This window comes from Oryctolagus cuniculus, chromosome 11 (assembly GCF_964237555.1).
Source record: "Oryctolagus cuniculus chromosome 11, mOryCun1.1, whole genome shotgun sequence".
NCBI lineage: Eukaryota > Metazoa > Chordata > Mammalia > Lagomorpha > Leporidae > Oryctolagus > Oryctolagus cuniculus.
In genome coordinates, this window is record NC_091442.1 from 106,648,039 (window position 1) to 106,666,456 (window position 18,418).

Genomic DNA, 18,418 nt, shown 5'->3' on the forward strand with positions numbered 1-18,418 from the left:
TACATTCACTTTAAAAATACAGGCAAGTTACAGCTTTTGCAAGACAGTAAGTTGTAAATATCACACACATCTCACCACCAGAAAACACCGTCCACATCTGATGTATTTGCTGCCGGTGCTTTTTCAGCTGGACCATTTTACATGAGTGACCCCGGACTGTACACACAGGTTGCATTACGCTCTCTAAAGTTAATATCCAACCATGATCCTATTTCCATATCGTGACAGATGTTCTTAAAGTATTAGGTAAGGGCCGGCACTGTGACAGAGTGGGTAAAGCCACCACCTGCAGTGCCATGTGGGCACCAGTTCGAGTCCCAGCTGCTCCTCTTCAGATCCAGCTCTCTGCTATGGCCTGGGAGAGCAACAGAGGATGGCCCAGGTCCTTGGGCCCCTGCACCCACATTGGGGACCCAGAGGAGGCTCCTGGCTCCGGCTGCTGTGGTCAACTGGGGAGTGAACCAGCAGATGGAAAAGCTCGCTTTCTGCCTCTCCTCTCTGTGTGTAAGCCGACTTTCAAGTAAATAAATCTTTTTTTAAAAAAAAAAAAGTATCAGGTAAAATTTTGGTGCACGGATTACCAAACTGTGACTGTGGTGCACACGCAGGTCTGTTTCCTGTTTGACACAAGGGCACTGGGGTGGGCACATCTTTGTGTTCATCTGAGTCTGCCTTCCCATCATTTCCTTCAGCCGGTTTATCAGCAGTGCAGTTCCTCCCACACTGCTGGGCCCAGTGCTAGTTTGAGTTTCCTTGTTGAGCAGCTGTAGCTATGTGCAGGAACAGCTGCTTCATGCCTTATTCCTTCTGGGAGGACTTCCAAAAATTCTTTCCACCTTACTGCTTCCTGGAGCCCACAGGACCCTTTTAAAATTCTGAGATGCCACAGGGAACGCCAGGATCTTATCTGCCACTGTGTTGAAACACTTGGCTATCTGGTTATTCCAGGAACTAATTCATTGTTAAACATCAAGTAATGCCATCTATGATTTAAAAAAAGAAACTAAGAGAGCAGGAGAATGGCAGCTCACTCAGGATGGGGCAATGGCGAGACGGGCCGCACTGTGACATCACCCTTCTACTCTGGTTGCTGCCCAAAAAATGCCACCATTCTCAGGAAAGTGCACAGAAGTCTGAAAATACCATCTCTGCAGTCAAGTTCTTTTTCTTAGAAATTCATTTAGTTATTTGAAAGAGTGGCAGAGGGAAGGAGAGACGGTGCTGGCTTGCTCCCCAAATGGCCACCAACAACCAGGCCTGGGCCAGGCTGAAGCCAGTAACTCCATCTGGCTCTCCCATGCAGGTGCAGGGGCCCAAGCACCCGGGCCACCCTCTGCTGCCTTCCCAGCTGCATTAGCAGGGAGCTGGATCAGAAGCAGAGCAGCAGGGACTCGAAGTGGCAAACTGGTAGGGTGCAGGCTTTCCCAGAACACAGGTGAGGATGACTGTTCATTTCCCTCCCATGGTGACATTTAGGAGGAAGGTGGAACAGGGCATTTCAGGGGAACACGCTACTCTCATCCCTTCGGTCATTTAACAGAAGAGCCTCATCAGGCCTCATTGCGCGGCGAGAACACAGACCGCCCTGCCCTGCCACGACCGCCTGCCTTCAGCCTGGAGGACGCTGGTGCTCTAAAACGAGCTTGAACCGGCTCCTGGAGAGGCCAGAGCTGAAGGTGGGAGGCTGCGCGACAAGTACGAAACGACGCATGTAGACGCAAAGCAAACTGTTTTACGACTGACAACCACGTGTCCCGGTACAACAGCTAACATGTATTAAAGCACGCACCATGTGCTACACGCTACAAAGAACACTTTGCACGGCTTCTCTTCATCCTTCCAACGACCCTGTGAGGCACGTCCTGCGTCAGCCTCATCTTAGATCTGCAGACACTCGAGGCGCGGAGAGATTAGAGTGCTGAAGGCATGCACCACCGCCAACTCCCACCGCCAGGAGTGGGACCTGGCAAGTTTGGCTTCGGAATCCATGTTCTTAACTCCCTTCCCGGGGATTATGGGAATCTGCCAGTATCTGTCTTGGGTGCGATTTTGTTGAAATAAAACAAAGTGTCTCAAACCATCATTTCTAAGCTTCCCCCTCTACATACTTCTCCAAGACCATGAACAGCATACAGGAACCATTTCTGCCCTAAGGCATTACTGTGGCACAGTGACAGCTACCAGACAGCCAAGGCCCCAGCAGGTGGCACCCCTTCCTCCTCGAGGTAACCTGAGCTTTTCAGAAAGCCCCATGACCACTTCAGGATGTGGGGCCTTGAGAAACCTAACAGGAGCCATGGAATCCTTGTGCCAGGAAAACGCACATATAGAGTTGGCAGAAAATTCCAGTGGGGTTGTCCCCGATGCCTACTCATGGCCCCCAGCCAAGTTTCCAAGGCACACACAATAAAAACGCAGCCCTTAGATCCCACACAGGCCTTCCGCGCCCATCAAGGTAAACATATGGATGAATGAGCGGATTTCACATTGCCCAGTGGCCATGATCAAGTCTACTAAAAACCACGTAGCCACGATCCACCAACACTTCCATTTCCTCATCTTTTGTCAAAGCCAAGGGGACAATAACCTCAGCTTTTTACTAACTTGCAAGTAAGACAGATTCGAGGAAGGTAAACAAACTTGAAGGCAGAGCGTTCACCAGAATTGGCTCTGAGGAAGGTGGGGAAGCTGGCAGCACCAAGCGCTCAGGTATCCAACACCCCAGACTGCAGGGCCTGACGTAATCCACGGGCCACTGCGGGGCTATTTTCTGAACATGAGCACAGCGCTGCCCATAGATGCAAGTGGGCGGAACTGCTTGGAGGGATCCAAGGCTCCACTTTCACCCATGACCTTCCCAAGGGAAGTCCTAGTGGCCTGTTTAAGTAGCGTTTGCAAGAAGGTCCCTCTCCCTTTCACAACCAGGGCAGACTTAACCTGAAGCCCTCAAGGAGAAGCCACCATGATGGAAAATCATGGCCGGGCAGTGCCCACCCACAGCTGCAGGGATGTCCCACCGGAGCGGGTTCCTCACCTGAGCACCATCCAAAGCCACCGGGTCGCTCGCCACCTCTGGCACCCTCAAAATCAGCACGATGACAGCCTCGGGTGCTTCAAAAGGATCTCAGCACCCTGGGCACCCGCTGCAAAGAGGAGCTGCAAAGAGGAGCTGCGAACAGCTCCCAGGCAAAAGAAGACATGGCCAAGCACTCTCCGGGAGGGAAACCGCCTGCACTCCAGACTCTCAGAGTAAAGCAAAGGCCCCTGACCAGCCCAGCCATCCCCAAAGCATCGGCCAGGGTAGGCACACGCTCAAAACAGGATGCCTTTTGTGGATCATGGACGGGGACAAGAAGACTGTGCACTAAGCACAAAGAAACAGACATGTGGCTCCGCTGCTCTGACCAGAGCTCCAGACAGAACACAGGGTCCAGTGCAGCTGCTTGGAGTTGGAGGCTGTGCAGCGACCAACAGTCCATGTGCAAACCGGGAGCCCCCAGAGCACTTAGTAGCTTCTACTTTTATTTGCTTTGATTTCCTAGGCAGAGATCTCCCTTCCGTTGGTTCACTCCCCAGATGCCCACCACTGCTAGGACTGGGCCAAGCTAAAGTCAGGAGCCCATAATTCAGCCTGGGCCTCCCACATGGTTGGCAAGGCCCAACTACCTAAGTCATCTCAGGGGCCAGCACTGTGGCACAGTGAGTAAAGCTGCCACCTGCAATGCCAGCATCCCATAAGGACATGGGTTTGAGTCCCAGCTGCTCCTCTTCCAATTCAGCTCTCTGCTATGACCTAAGAAAGCAGTAGAAGGTGGCCCAAGTTCTTGGGCCCCTGCACCCTCATAGGAGACCCAGAAGAAGCTCCTGTCTCCCGGCTTCAGATCAGCTCAGCTCCAGCCATTGCGGCCATTTGGTAAGTGAATCAGCAGATTCAAGGAAAATTATGAAACATTAAAGAAACACAAGACAACATAGACACACACAAAAATGGAAAAATCTGCCATGTTCATGGACTGGAAGAATTAATAGCATCAAAATTCCATTCTACTCAAAGCAATTTATAGATTCAATGCAATCTCAAAATACCAAAGATGTTTTTCTCAGATCTAGAAAAAAACTCAAATTCATATGGAATCACAAGAGACCCCAAATAGCTAAAGTAATGCTAAGCCGTAAAAATAAAGTTGGCAGCATCACAATATCAGATTTCAAGACATATTACAGGGCAGTTATAATAAGAACAGCCTGATACGGGCACAAGGACAGATATTTGGATCAATGGAACAGATAGACCCCAGAAATTAATCCACATATCTATAATCAACTAATCTTTGACAAAAGAGTTAAAATCACTCCCTGGAAAAAGGACAGTCTCTTCAACAAACAGCATTGGGAAAACTCAATCTCTGCATACAGAAGCATGAAACAGGACCCCGCGTTACACCTTCTACCAAAATCAACTCACAACGGATCAGAATCTAAATCTAACACCTGCAATCATCAAATTACTAGGGGAAACACTGCAAGACACTGTCCTAGGCAAAGATTTCCTGGGTAAGACCCTAGAAGCACAGCCAACAAAAGCATAAACAAATGGGATTACATCAAGCTAAGAAGCTTCTGCGCAGCAATGGAAACAATCAACAAAGTGAGGAGGCAACCAACAGAATAGAAGAAAGTATTTGCAAACTTCACATCTGATAAAGGATTAATACCCAGGATATAAGAAGTGAAGTAAGCCAGGCCCAAAAAGACAAATATCACATTTTCCCTGATTTGTCATAACTAATATACAGAGTACCAAAAAAAATGTAATGCACATGAACAAAACTGACATTTTGGGATTTGACTATTGTGTATAGCTCTTGTCTATACTCCTGAGGAACAACGGTCTTTCTACTTACCGCTTGTTGAATTATTTATTTAGTGGAGTGTTAACCTTGTGATTATAAACTAAATTGAAAGCATATCATTGTCAAAATTAGAAGAAAATAAAGGAAGGAGGAGGGAGCATAGGATGGGAAGTATCATTATGCTCTTAAAACTGTATACATGAAGGCCAGCGCCGCGGCTCACTAGGCTAATCCTCCGCCTTGCGGTGCTGGCACACCAGGTTCTAGTTCTGGTCAGGGCACCAGATCCTGTCCCCATTGCCCCTCTTCCAGGCCAGCTCTCTGCTGTGGCCAGGGAGTGCAGTGGAGGATGGCCCAAGCGCTTGGGCCCTGCACCCCACGGGAGACCAGGAGAAGCACCTGGCTCCTGCCATCAGATCAGCGTGGTGCGCCGGCCGCAGTGCGCCAGCCGCAGAGGCCATTGGAGGGCGAACCAACGGCAAAACAGAAGACCTTTCTGTCTCTCTCTCTCACTGTCCACTCTGCCTGTCCAAAAAAAAAAAAAAAAACTGTATATATGAAATTTATTCCCCTTACATAAAAAAAATTAAGACTATCATGAAAAAAATGCCATTCCATAAATTTTATATTCACCACTAACAGAGAATAGGAATGAAGTTAGAACTTAGATACAGAGGTCTGATAAGTTTCACTTATTCCACATTTTATACAAGATCTGTTTATTTTATTTGATCTTACATCCTCTGGTTCACTCCCTAGATGGCTGCAATGGCCAGGGCTGGAACAGGTCAAAGCCAGAAGCTTCTTCCAGGTCTTCCACAAGAGTGGCCAGGCGCAAGCACTTGGACCATCTTCCTCTGCTTCTCCCAGATCATTAGCAGGGAGCTGGATCAGAAGTGGAGGAGCCAGAACACGAATTGGTGCCCACAAAGGATGGCAGCATTGTGGGCAGCAGCTTTACCCACTATGCCACAGCACAAGGCCTGTATCCCACATTTTCAACTGTGCAAGGATCTGAACTTGCGCAGCACAATTACCATTGACTCTGCCATCCCCTTTCATGTCCAGATTTGCTACAGAACTCTCCCTTAACAAAGGCACCAAGCCTGCCAGGGCTGGACCATTGTAGAAAGAGGAGAGGAGGGGTATCCTTAATATTATTAAAAAAAAAAAAAAAGAAAAGAAAAGAAAAGAATAATTCAGCAGCTGGAAGAGATTTCAAAATTCTCTTATTATAATACAATTCCCAGTAACTAAGCCAGAGAATCAACTTAAGCAGCCCTTGCTGGATGAGTGGATAAAAAGAAAATGTGTATTTACACCATGTAATACAACTCAGCCATCAAAAAAGAATGAAATCCTATCATTTGTGCCAACGCAGATGAGCCTGGAAAACATTGTGTTAACTGACTTAAGTTCACAGGCACTGAAATACATACACTGAATGGTCTCACTGGCTCGTGAAATCTACAACAGCTGATCTCATGAAGCAGCCAGAGAATGGTGGTCCCCACAGGCTGGGGAAGGTGGAGGAGAGGGAGGACGGTCAGAGGTGGACGTGGTACAAAGAGCGAGCAGTAATAAGTTCTGGGGTTCCACCGCAGGAATGCATCGTGTAGTTCAAATTAGTGAGAAGGGAGGGATTTGAATGTTCTCCGTACAAAGAAATGAGAAGGGTCTGAGTTGATGGATGTGCTAACTGCTCAGATTTTATCATGACAAATTGTGGACATGAGCTGAAATGTCACACTTATGCCCCATTAATATGAACAATTACATGTCAATTACATTTTTTAAACTTTAATTCCATACAAGAGAGGAATGGCTAATACACATAAATGTTCAACCATTCTAATTACCAAAAAAAAAAGCAAGCTAAAGCAATGACTTGTGCGGTAGCGGCAGCTCTCTCTGAAAGCAGGAATGATGCGCGGTTCGCCCGTCTCTAGTTCGCATGCACGTGTTTCTGTGACAAGCATGTGTTAACTGGCTATGAAACAAAAGCATGATGTTGTCGTGCAGCTGACGGGCTGCGGCGTGGTTCTGCAGGTGTCCAGGTGCCTGTGAGCGTGTGACTCGGGGGTTGCTGCTAACCACGGGACCCAGGGCTGGCACAGCGACCCGGGCAGTCTCACCCCCTCGCTGGGAAAGGCGATGAGTCAGCGGTAGTGGCAGCCTCCTTCAAGGCAGCTTGGCCACAGGCACCAAGAGTCTTTAAAAAATACCCGTCCCCTTTGACCTGGTCATCGGCCTTCCAGGAATCCGCGCTGCGGAACCGCTCCGGGAAGTGCATGTGCACTGATACAGGATCATTCTGTTACCAGGTTAATGAGGCAGAAAGTGAGGGAACACCCGTTCCAGCTGGAGCCCCAGTCACCTCGGATCTGCACTCGGGACCAGGACGCGTTCACAGGAACACAACCCAGTCACGAAGCGGGAATACACCTGAAACCCAGAAGGTTCGACTTTTTGATAGAGCAAACCACAATCCCAGAAACATTAAGACAATGCTTTTCTTTAAAGTAATGGTTTAACTTTTTAAATAACATTATTTAAGTTATTTAGCTATAATTTTTTATGCATCACATTTCAAGCTGGTTTCGGGGGGGGGGGGCATATGAGTTAAGCAAAGGTGACCCAAAAATCCAAAATGCTCCCAAATCCACAACTTTGTGAGCGCTGATCTGGCGCCAGTGTGATCCTCCAAACGCTGTGGATTTGAGAGCATTTCAGAGTTCAGGTTTTCAGACTAGGGATGCTCAACTGCAATGGCTAAACAAATATTCCAAATCCCAACCCCCTCCAAAACCTGACACATTTCTGGTGGCAAGCATTTGAGGTAAGGGACACTCAACCTGTATACAAACAAGAGAGACTGAAGAAGAAACCGAAGTGGGGAAAATGGAGCAACAGCCTTGTTCTCCTAGAGAAAGCCGGAAGTGACAGAAAACAGGAGGACAGCTTCCATTTTCTCCAGGGCTCAGGAGACCCACAGCTCAGCCAGCTGACTAGCAGGCAGGTGCACTGAGGTGCTGCTGCTGCACCCACAGCACAGAAGCGAAAACTGGGGATGCGGCCAGCTAAGCAGGGTCAAGAGCATGGGCTGTGTGACGCGTTTCTCTGTGTGACGCGTTTCTCTGCTCCTACATCAACACAAGCTACAGCGGCTTCAAGCCAGCTGCTCATCCCTAATTTGACCATATCTCCATGCTTACATTTCATAATATTCATATTCATGAAGACTTGCAAATATGAATTATTTCATGTTTATTTCACATGGCTCCAAATTCTATCACATTATAAGAGTAAGTTAAAAAGTTCATGGAAAATGGAATGAAAGATCATTTTTGGTGCAAAAAAGATTGGAAATTCACATAGCTTTTTCATAAAACACATTTCCCATGAACTTCTGAAGACCCCTCATGTACTAAAAAGAAGCTTTCAAAACTATGCATACAGAGTAAAACCAAAAAACACAGGGCCGGCGCCGTGGCTCATTTGGTTAATCCTCCGCCCGCAGCACCGGCATCCCATATGGGTGCCGAGTTCTAAGTCCCAGTGGCTCCTCTTCCAGTCCAGCTCTCTGCTGTGGCCCAGGAGGGCAGTGGAGGATGGCCCAAGTGCTTGGGCCCTGCACCCCATGGGAGACCAGGAGAAGCACCTGGCTCCTGGCTTTGGATCAGCACAGCGCTAGCCGCGGCGGCCATTTGGGGAGTGAACCAACGGAAGGAAGACCTTTCTCTCTGTCTCTCTCATGTCTATAACTCTGCCTGTCAAAAAGAAAAAGAAAAGCGCAGACATACTTCTCGTTTCAAAGTTGAAGCAGCCTTCACTCTCCCCCAGTGTCTCTACTGCAGGTGAACCTGAGGTCCCAAGCCTCGAAACCTCACTGCCGAGAATGACACTGTCACCCTCCCACAACCCACCTTCTGTGGAGCCACGCACGACGCACCGCAGCTCTGCCACCAACAGTTGCCTGAAGACATGAACTTGTTCTGATACCTTCCAGAACAATCTGACCACAACACAGACTTCACACTTGTTTATAATTTGTATGTTACGCTTGCTGCCAACAAGTATAGGTGATGTAGCATGTCTACTTAATATCCTTCCTGCAAATAATTACACAGTAAGAAGAGGAGTAGAAAGTGTGACCTCCAACTGAGGCCGAGATGCGATGACTCATACTAGTACAGACCTAAGGGATCTAAATAGGATTTTTTTTTTTTTTTTTTTTTTTTTTGGACAGGCAGCGTTAGACAGTGAGAGAGAGAAACAGAGAGAAAAGTCTTCCTTCTGTTGGTTCACCCCCCAAGTGGCTGATACCGCCGGCGTTGCGCCGATCCGAAGCCAGGAGCCAGGTGCTTCCTCCTGGTCTCCCATGCGGGTCCAGGGCCCAAGCACTTGGGCCATCCTCCACTGCCCTCCCGGGCCACAGCAGAAAGCTGGACTGGAAGAGGGGCAACCAGGACAGAATCCAGCACCCCGACCAGGACTAGAACCCAGGGTGCCGGCGCCGCAGGCGGAGGATTAACCTAGTGAGCCGTGGCACCAGCAAGATTCCTTTTAGCCACAAACTATTTTCTCCCATAGCTCTAGATTCCCCAGTATCATTCATTATAAATCACTCTTCAGTCAAGGTATATGATGTGAGGCTGGCGTTGTGGCGCAGCAGGTGAAGTCACCCACCTGTGGTACCTGCCTCCCAAAAAAGCACCAGTTTGAGCTCTAGCAGTGGAGGATGGCCCAAGTCCTTCGGCTCCTGCACCAACATGGGAGACCTGGGAGAAGCTCGCGCTTCGGCCTGGCCCAGCCCTGGCCATTGCAGCCATTTGGAGAGTGAACCAGCGGATGGAAGCGCTCTTGCTCTCCTCCCCTCTCTTTGTAACTCTGCCTGTCAAATAAATAAAATAAATCTTCAAAACAAAACAAGCAAAAAACACCAGTATAAAGATTCTGGCATTAAGATTTGAAAACCTCCTTTTTAAAAGAAGGCATAAAATGTTACAGCCCCAGTTTCTTTAGCAGGTGGTGGTGGGATGATGGGAGTTAATGATAATTTATTGTGTGTTTCAGAAGAGCTAGGGCTGTGAATGTTCCCTCCACCAAGAAATGGCAAACGTCTGAGGTGACAGCTGTGCTAGCTGCACTAACTTGATCACTACATGTTGTACGTGGATATCGACACAGCACACTTTACCCCATAAACACATGCAATTACTGTATGTCAACTAGAAATACAGTGTCTACACTAGTGCAGTCAGAGATTCCAGAACAAAGTGCCCAGAAAGAGAAAATCTGCGCTGTCACCTGCCTAGCACACCTCCAACCCTTAGAGAGAGCTGACGTAACTCTGACTCAGCAGATTCCAGGGTCTGCGGGGGCCTTGCCCTCCCGCTGCAGAAGCTGCAGGGGTAGCAGTCCTGATGGGCCGCTCCTCGTGCTCCCTACAGGGGAGTATCTCTCTCCAGCCAGGCTAAACCACAATCCTCCCTGGATGTCTTTGGTTTTATTTTATAGTTTTATGGAAGTACAAATGGTGTACAATACATGGCCCACAGAGCCTACAGTCTCATGCGATCCGACACACACACACAACAGATTAAGGGTAGTGAGCCTGCGGAACATCCCGATACCACCTCACATCCTCTCAACCCCAGCCCACCTGTCTTCCACCCCTGCCATCCCCAGGCCATGACTGATCTTAGGGTCATATAGATGTGTTTCTTTTTTTTTTTTTAGAAGGTTTATTTGATCTATTTGAAAGTCAGAATAATGGAGAGAGGGAGCGAGGGAGCGAGGGAGTGAGGGAAAGAGAGAGAGATCTTCTGTCTGCTGGTTCACTCCCCAAATGGCCACAACTGCCAGGGATGGGCCAGGAAGAAGCCAGGAGCTTTCTCCAGGTTTCCTACATGGGTGACAGGGGTTCAAGCAGTTGGGCCATCTTCCACTGCTTTCCCAGACCATTAGCAGGGAGTTGGATTGGAAGTGCAGCAGCCAGGACTCAAACCAGCACCCCTATGGGATGCCAACATTGCAGGCAGCAGCTTTACCTGCTATGCCACAATGCCAGCCCCTGATATGCACTTCCTAGAACTTTATATACATGGGACCATACATCATGTAATATTTTTATAAACTGGCTTCCCCACTTACTAGACTCACCTAGCACACCTCCTCCATGCCAGCCGCCATCCAGGGCTGCAGTGAGCAACATCCCAGGCTGTGGGGAAGACAACAGCTTCACAATGACAGGAGAGGGGAAGCAGCAGTTCACAAGCTGTTTTCACTGCATCCATCAATCTAAAGAAGCAGCTGTCATTTTTCCATTAGTTTACCTACTCTGTACCAGCTCCAGGGAAAAGCAATCCACGGCAAACAGCATGACTCATCTGAATTAGCAACGGGCTTGCCATGTGTACCACTCCCACCCAAAGTTAAATTCACACCTCCAATTACCCTGAAAGTAATATCTGTAATTCTGATGACTCCATGGAAACACAGCACGCTTCCTAAAATTACAAAAATAAACTACTCACAACCACACTTGAAATAATAAAATCGAAAGTAGTAATGGTTTAAAGACAAGCTAATCTTAAGTCATTTAATTAAAAAAAAAAAACTGTACTGTTTTTCACAAGAAAAGGACATTTATCTTCAAGGAAAAAGACTCAGAAAAAGAAAATTGTGCCTTATCAAAAGATCAACTTCTGGGGCCGGCGTTGTGAGCCATCTGGGGCACAAACCAGTGGATGGAAGATCTCCCTCTCCCCCTCTCCAAAACTCTGCCTTTCAAAGTAAATAAATAAATCTCTTTTTAAAATGTTTTTTTTTTTAAAGACCAAATTCTAGACCCACTATTGGAATTTTTCACGGCATCACAGTGCTGGCCCAGCCCAGACACTGCAGGCATTTGAAGGGTGAGCCAGCAATGGGAGTGCCTGCTCACTCGCTGCTTCTCTTGCTAAATACACGGCCCCGCAGGAGAGCAATTCTGATATCCTGGCATTAACCGTGGCTCTCAAGTGGATTTTTCTGCACAATGGAGGAACAAGAACCAGTGCCTCACATATGCCAGGCACCACACTGCTCTTCCGTTTTCTCAGTAAATCTCCCGTCCGGCCAGTTAGCTCAGTGGGTTAGAGCCGGTGCCAGTCTCTCCACTAACATCGCCAGAACCCCAAGAGGAAAATGACGCGATCTGCACTCTGCAGATGAGGAAAACCAGGCTGAGAAGGCGAGTCAGAGGCCCAGAGTCACCGAGCTGCCAAGCCACACGGGGTGAGGTGAGCGCTTGGCACTGCACACAGCACACTGCACACAGGAGCTGCTTCAGAAGTGTTGGTCCTTTCCTTATCCCACTCACCCACTCGGCTTCCCTATTTCCTAGGTCAATCAGCATAATCCAGGAGCCACCTCCACTTTCAAGGATCTCTGAGTCCACAACTCTTCCCCTGGTTAACACTAAGACCTTAGCGGCAGGCAGAATCACAGCTCTCCAGAGTCAGCCGTGTCCTAACCCCTAGATCCTGTGACTACGTTACCCAACGTGGCAAGGGAGGAGAGGGGGCTGCAGGTGGACGAGGCTACAGTTAGCTGGAGAGAGGGCATCTCGGATCATCAGGCGGGCCCACAGGATCACACGGGTCCCTGGGGCTGGGAAAGGCAGGCAGGAGGGTCAGCTGGCTTTGACAATGGAAGGAGCCGCAAAGCCCACGGGAAACCTCGAGAAGACAGGAAGAATAAGCTGTCTCCAACAGCGCCTCAGAAGGAACGCAGTCCGGCCAACACCTCCACGCTGGCCCAGTGAGACCCAATTTGGATGTTGCCCTCTAGAAGTACGCAACTATCAATCTGTGCTGTCAGTACATTGATGGGAGTGACGAGATTTTAATAGACATCTTTTGCCTTTTTGCCTCCTATTCTCTTGCCAGGGTGCAGTGAGCCTTCCGGGGCTCACATGAGGTCTGAGACCACACAGACTGAATGCAGAATCAGCTCTGATTCCAGCTGTCTTCTATGAATCCAGACATCACAGAAATCTGCAACAATGTGAAACCAGGACATCCTTCTAAACTTATCTTGGAAAATAGTCACGTTGCATAAATGTAGGCCGTTTACATCAACAGATAATGGATTTGTTATTTTTAATGAATCAATAATTACATAACTTTAAAATTTTTTGGTTTTAATCTCTAATAGTTTTGATATATATAATCTATATAAACAAAAACTCTGGGCTCTGCAATGATTGTAAGTATATAAAAGAACTCTGGGGCAGGCACGTTGTGCAGGGGGTTAAGCTGCCACTTGGGAAGCCTACACTCTATACCAGAGTGCCTGGGAGAGAGTCCAGCCTGTTTCTGACCAAGTTTTCTGCTAACGTTCACCCTGGAAGGCAGATGACAAGTGCAAATACTTGGGCCCCTGCCACCCACAGAGAAGACCCAGATGATGGAGTTCCTGGATGCTGGATTGTGCAAGTTGTTCCCAGGCATTTGGGGCATGAACCAGAAGACAGAGGATCGATGGATCTCTCTCTTCCCTTCCCCAAATAAATAAAAACAAATTTTTAAAAAAAAGGATTTATACATTTATTTGAAAGAATTACAGAGAGGGAGGGAGAGACAGAGAGACAGAGAGACAGAGAGACAGAGAGAGAGAGAGAGAGAGAGATCGATCGATCTTCCATCTGCTGATTCACTCCCCAAATGGCTGCAATGGTTGGGGCTGGGCCAGGCCAATGCCAGGAGTTTCTTCTGGGTCTCCCACATGGGTGCAGGGGCCCAAACACTTGGGCCTCCCTCCACTGCTTTCCCAGGCACATTATAGGGAGCTGGATCAGAAGTGGCGCAGCCAGGATTTGAATCAGTGCTGATATGGAATGCTGGCACTGCAGGCAGTGGTTTTGGCCCACTGTGGCACAGCACTGGTCCCAAAAGCAAACTTTTAAAACATGGAGTTCTCGGCCGGTGCCACGGCTCACTAGGCTAATCCTCCGCCTTGCGGCGCCGGCACACCGGGTTCTAGTCCTGGTCGGGGTGCCGGATTCTGTCCCAGTTGCCCCTCTTCCAGGCCAGCTCTCTGCTGTGGCCAGGGAGTGCAGTGGAGGATGGCCCAAGTCCTTGGGCCCTGCACCCCATGGGAGACCAGGAGAAGCACCTGGCTCCTGCCTTCGGATCAGTGTGGTGCGCCGGCCGTGGCGGCCATTGGAGGGTGAACCAACGGCAAAGGAAGACCTTTCTCTCTCTCTCTCTCTCTCACTGTCCACTCTGCCTGTCAAAAAAAAATGGAGTTCTGACAGCAAAAAATGGAAAGCTATTACCTTAACCATGCCTGCCTCATCCACTATTAAAAATCATTTGTTAAGGGGCAGTCTTCTGGCCTAGTAACTCCAGTGTCTCCCATCAGAGCACCTGGGTTCAATACCCACACTCAGCTCCCGACTCCAGCTTTCTGCTAACGCAGACCCTGAGAGGCAGTGGGGGTGGCTCAAGTGATCAGGTTCCTGCCAAGCACATGGGAGACCTGGACTGGGTTCCTGGCTGGCCCCACTCCACCTGGCCCAGCCCCAGACACTGCAGGCATCTGAAGGGTGAGTCAGCAATGGGAGTGCCTGCTCACTCTCACTCTGCTCCTCTTGTTAAATACACATCTACTCAGATCAATTCTGATGTTCTGGTGTTAATCGTGGTTCTCAAGTAGATTTTTCTGCTCAAAAGAGAAAAGACATATTCCAGTCGACTTGGAGAGTTTCATCTCCATGTACAATTCAGTTTTCCAAGTGTCTCGGTTTCTTAGGAAATCACTTGGATGAAACAGTCCCTCAGAGCCCTAGGGAATGTAACGAAATGAGTCAGGAAAGGACCAGCCCACTGAAGTCAAAAGCCCAGGCCCACCAGTCAGCTAGCCTGTCTGCCTCCACACTACCTTACCTAAAACCATGCAGCATTGGACTTAAAAATCACACATACCTTCATCTCCCTGTAAACACCTGCTACTGGGTGACAGGCACAGACAAAGGCCCACAGGGGATGGTTTCTCCTCAACCAGTTAAACTCCCTGTTAACATTCAGGGGATCAGGGGCTGGCATTGTGGCACAGCTGATAACAGCTGCAGCCGCCAGCACTGGTCCATCTCATAGAGAAGCAGGTTCATGTCCCGGCTGCTCCACTTCTGAACCAGCTCCCTGTTAATGGCCTGGGAAAGCAGTGCAGGGTGGCCCAAGTCCAAGGGCACCTGCCACCCATGTAGGAGACCCAGATGAAGCTCCTGGCTCCTTGGCTTCAGCCCTGGCTGTTGAACTAGCAATGGAAGACTCTCTGTCTCTCCCTGTCACTCTTTTTTTTTAAATAAAGAAATAAATTTTTTTTAATGGGTGAAATTATAAAGAGGTTTACAAAAAGCTTTTTGCCCTATTCTCCTTTCTCCAAAATCCATCCATGTCAGTACAGATGGGACCCAGTGAGGACAGAGCTGACCAGGAGCTCCATGTGAGGCTGCCGGCGCTGAGCCCCAAGGCGTCCTGACAGAAGTCCAGGGAAACCTGGAGAGGCACACAGTGGACCGTGAGACACACAGGGTGTCCTGGGCTAGGGCCACATGGTTCGCTTCCCAGGGAAGACAGACAGACCCGACAGAGGGCAAAGATAAGCCACCCGAAAACCAAGTCCAAGGGGGTTGCCGTGTCGTGGCAGCCGTCCTCACACGTGCACAGCTGTCACAGCCAAAGGACATGAGCATCGCTGACTCAGCTGAGCATGAGAAGGCTGGCAGCCTTGCGATCATGCGACAAACTCAGGCCGATGGCAGATGGCCACTCAGGAGGCTGTGGGAAGGGATCCTTTACCCAGCGGAGGCCCCTCCACCTGCCAGGTGTACGGCTCTCTGCTCTGAGACAGGTCTCTACGACCCGGAAACGAGGCACATGTCTGCCTTCAGCCCAGCCTTTCCTGGGGTCACAGGATTGCCAAAACACGCCTAAACCAAAGGGGATGTTTTACAACAAGGTATGAAGATGGTACCGGCACCCCCCTCCCACCATGCAGCCAGGAGGTGAGCCCGGGTCTCCACCTGCACTCTCCCCGCTGGGCACCACAGTGCCGATGCTGGCGCCCTTTACTCAATGCATTTATTTAGAGCTGCACCCCCGCATGGTGCCAGGACTAATAACCCTTAGTGTTCCTATGGGTCTTTATAACTGGCACACACCTGCAATTAATTTATTATTTTTTTGGTTGAATAGACAGGGAAAGCCATCTTCACTGGTAGCATACAGTCAGGAGTCAGCTCATGCTGTCTGTAAAGGGCCAGTTAGTGAATATTTTGGGCTTTGTGGTCTGGATTGTAGCTGCTCAACTAGGACAGCAAAGAGCAAATGAAGTGATTAACAAAAAGAAAAAAAAAAAAGAAAACAACCGGGGTGGCTGTGTTCCAATAAAACTTCACACACAGGGGCGGGCATCGGGGCCTGCAGTTAAGATACCTGCCTACTCTCCTTGGCTTCAGCTTCCCACCAATGCAGACCCTGGGGAGCAGCAGTGGTAACTCAAGTACCTGGGCTCCTGCCCCACACACAGGAAACCTGGATTGAGTTTCTGACTCTGGGCTTGAGCCCAGAGCCCAGACTCAGCCTTTGTGTGCAAGTGGGGGAGTGAGCCAGTGAATGGGGGAGTGTGCCAGTGAATGGGGGAGTGTGCCCACTTGCTCTTTCTCTGCCTCCCAAATAAAGTTAAAAAGCAAACATCAAGCTAGAATCAGTCCCATGAACTGTAGTTTGCAACCCTTCCTATGGTTAATAGTATTTCCTTTTAATGTTGTTGCAATATTTGTCTACTATTAATAACTTGCTGGCTTTCTGCGGTCAGCACCTAAGATCACTCCCCCCTTCCATTAAGCTCAACCCTCTCACACCCTTATTTTGGGGGGCATCTCTCATAAACAGCAACTGACTATCTCCTTTGTATCTGATGGGATAATCTCTTAGTCTGACAATTACTGATATATTTGGAATTATTTCTATCATATTTAATGCTACTTCTCGCTTTTTGTTTCTTTCATCTTCATTCTTGCCTGTTTCTGAATAGTATTTCCATACAATTTATTGTCAACATTCATTTACTCACTCGACTACCAGTTACTTTTTTCTCCATTTTCTCTTCCTTTTTTTTTTAATTTTTATTTATTTGAAAGACAGAGTTACAGAGAGAGGTAGAGAGAGAGACATAGAGAGAGGCCTTCCATCCAGTGGTTCATTCCCCAAATAGCCACAATGGCTGGAGCTGAGCCAATCCAAAGCCAAGAGCCAGGAGATTCCTCTGGGTCTCCCATGTGAGTGCAGGGGCCCAAAGACTTGAGCCATCCTCCAATGCTTTCCCAGGCACATTAGCAGGGAGCTGGATTGGAAGTGTAGCAGCCGGAACTCGAACCAGCACCCATATGGGATGCCAGCACTGTAGGCCTGGGATTTAACCTGCTATGGCATAGCACCGGCCCCTCCTCTTCCTTCTTTCAACTCTCTTTGGAGATCATTCTTTTATTTTTATTCCCTGATACATATACATTTTATAAGTTCCTTTAATGAGTTCTTTTTGTGGCATACTCTTGGTTTTTATCTAAATAGCTTTACTCTTGTTTTTTTGTTTGTTTGTTTGTTTGTTTTTAATTTTAATTCTCTTATTTGAAAGAGAGAGTGGGAGAGACAAAGAGAAAGAGATCTTCCATCTGCTGGTTCACTCTTCTAAATGACCACAACAACCAGGGCTGGGTCAGACCAAAGCCAGGAGCTTCATCCAGGTCTCCCACATGGGTGCAGGGCCCTGCACTTGAGTCATCTCCCACGGCCTTTCCAGGCACAGTAATAGGGAGCTGGATCGGAAATGGAGCAGCTGGGATTTGAACAGATGCTCGTAAGGGATGCCAGCATCGCAGGTGGCAACTTCACCTGCTGCACCAGAGCAACAGCTCCTATTCCAAATCTTTTTTAAGATCTTATTTATTTATTCGAGAGATAGAGTTACAGAGAGAGAGAGAGATAGGAGAGGTCTTCTTTCCATCGGTTCACTCCCCAAATGGCTGCAACAACCAGAGCTGGGATGATCTGAAGCCAGGAGCCCAGAGCTTCTTCCGGGTCTCCCACATGGGTGCAGGGGCCCAAGCACTTGGGCCATCCTCCAGTGCTTTCCCAGGCCACAGCAGAGAGCCGGATTGGAAGAGGAGCAGCCGGGACTAGAACCAGCACCCATATGGGATAGTGGCGCCACAGGCGGAGACTTGGCCCACTACGCCACAGCACCAGCCACTCTAATTCTTGACTGATGTCTTAGCTGGGTATTGGAGTCTATGCTGAGAGTTTTCTCTCAGCACTTGGAGGGGATTTTACCCACTGCAGGTTTCATTCTCCCATTCCTCTGCCATCGTAGTAACATTGACATGGGCCTACTGTGCACTGGTCATTAAGAACTCTACATCTATTAATTCACTTAAACCTAACAACCCTATGAGGTGTTATTATGATCATTCCCATTTCACATATGGGGAAACTGAGGCACCCAGCAGTCATCTG

At 48.7% G+C, this 18,418-nt stretch overlaps 1 protein-coding gene across 1 annotated transcript in view; it reads right to left on the reverse strand.

Annotated features, from left to right (window-relative positions):
- The window catches only part of NT5DC3 (5'-nucleotidase domain containing 3), a 58,428-nt gene that overhangs the window by 32,322 nt on the left and 7,688 nt on the right, over positions 1-18,418 (reverse strand). The gene's annotated exons all lie outside the window — the stretch shown is intronic.